This window comes from Octopus bimaculoides, chromosome 12, assembly GCF_001194135.2.
Source record: "Octopus bimaculoides isolate UCB-OBI-ISO-001 chromosome 12, ASM119413v2, whole genome shotgun sequence".
NCBI classification, from domain to species: Eukaryota; Metazoa; Mollusca; class Cephalopoda; order Octopoda; family Octopodidae; genus Octopus; species Octopus bimaculoides.
Window position 1 is genome coordinate 21,707,489 of NC_068992.1, and position 1,699 is coordinate 21,709,187.

General features: G+C 35.0%; 1 long non-coding RNA gene across 1 annotated transcript in view; it reads left to right on the plus strand.

The window, feature by feature from the left end:
* Positions 1 to 1,193, plus strand: part of LOC128249195 (uncharacterized) — a 59,731-nt gene extending 58,538 nt beyond the window's left edge. The window contains exon 3 of the long non-coding RNA XR_008265303.1: positions 1,054 to 1,193. This is a non-coding gene — a long non-coding RNA (uncharacterized LOC128249195). The remainder of the gene's footprint in view (positions 1 to 1,053) is intronic.
* The last annotated feature ends 506 nt before the right edge of the window (positions 1,194 to 1,699 follow it).

The window sequence follows — 1,699 nt, forward strand, 5'->3', positions numbered from 1 at the left end:
CACACACATACACACACACACACATACACACACACACATACACACACACACACATACACACACACACACACACGATGAGCTTCTTTCAGTTTCCCAAGGTGACACTTTCCCAAGGTTCCACGCAGTGGAACTGAGCCCGGAACAATGTGGCTGGGAAGCAAGCTGCTTGCCACACCTGCGCCTATATTCACTGCCACGCAGTAATTATTTACTAATTATATTTTTTCTTTTCTGTCACACCTCAGCCTGATCGAGTAGATTTAAGCCGTACATTGAGGAGCCTATAAAAATTGTTTTATTTTTCAAAGAATATGTAACGATTCATTTGGCTTCTGACATTTTAGTTTCACCGATCCATCACGTGTATCGTTTACGCCGATCAAAGACTAGTAATATATCAGTCAATTTAACCCTATAAACGGAAATCAAAACTATTTTTATTTCGTAAATCATTTGCACGATACCAAACAATTCGAGCAGTTCATCTTCCCAGTCTCTCTTCTCTTTTGTTTGTTTCATCCGATACTTGGCAGCCATGATCAAGCGATTCTCTCTCTCTCTCTCTTCAATTTTAGTATCTCGCTCAACAGAATAACCCCAGTACGTTATCTAACTTTGCTGTCTATTGCTAACCATTATCTACTTTACAACAGTGACTTTAATAACAATACATTATTCAAACGACTTCATAAACAAGAACAATATATGATCAATCTCTACCACTCATTATTCAAATTTTATCTTGATTGATCAAAATTAAGAACTATTATATTTCAAGTCCAAATTCTGTCAGGTTTTAACCTCACAAACCATGTACTGCGTAATCGCTATTGAATTATGATACCAACAAGATTGGAAGAGGTTTGTTTTCTGTTGGTAGGAAAAGAACTGTATAATGCATTGTTTTCGTTATCCTTGCGGACAAATCCTTTTGATTTCTCTCAAATAATGAGACAGACAGACAGAAAGAAAACGTTTGAAACACAATTGTTTTATATACATTTTATTGATGTAATTTGAAATAACAAATCAAACATTTCTTCTATATTCTAGAAAATAAAGCAAACTTAAGCATACATGAACAGGAAAAAAATGGCAGGGAAAAATATCTAAAAAAAATAGATACATATACCATGATGTAACAACAAAAGATTATCAACTTTTTATAAGGATATGAAGAGCGAGATCTTTGAAAAAAAAAAAACAGAAATAATATAGGACGTTGTGACTTTGATACGTTTTGCAAAGGTTAGCGCAACGTAAGATTACTTGTAACCGGGAACTGAAAATGAGTTATTGGATTTGAGGATTTCATAGATAACCTCGACAAAAATACGCCATTTCAAATGATGATATTTTAATAAAGATTTTTAACCCAACAAGGCCCAAAATTTGGATAGGGATTCGTGGATTACATCCTAGTTGACAGGTATTTATGTATATGTATTGATCCTGCATAAATGAAAGGCTAATAATAATAATAATAATAATAATAATAATGGTTTCAAATTTTGTCACAAGGGCAGCAATTTTGGGGGAGAGTATGAATAGATTACCTCGACCCCAGTGTTCAACTGGTACTTATTTTATCGACCCCGAAGGATGACAGGCAAAGTCGACCTCAGCGGAATTTTGAACTCAGAACGTAAAGACGGACGAAATGCCGCTAAGTATTTTGCCCGGCGTGTTAACGATTCTG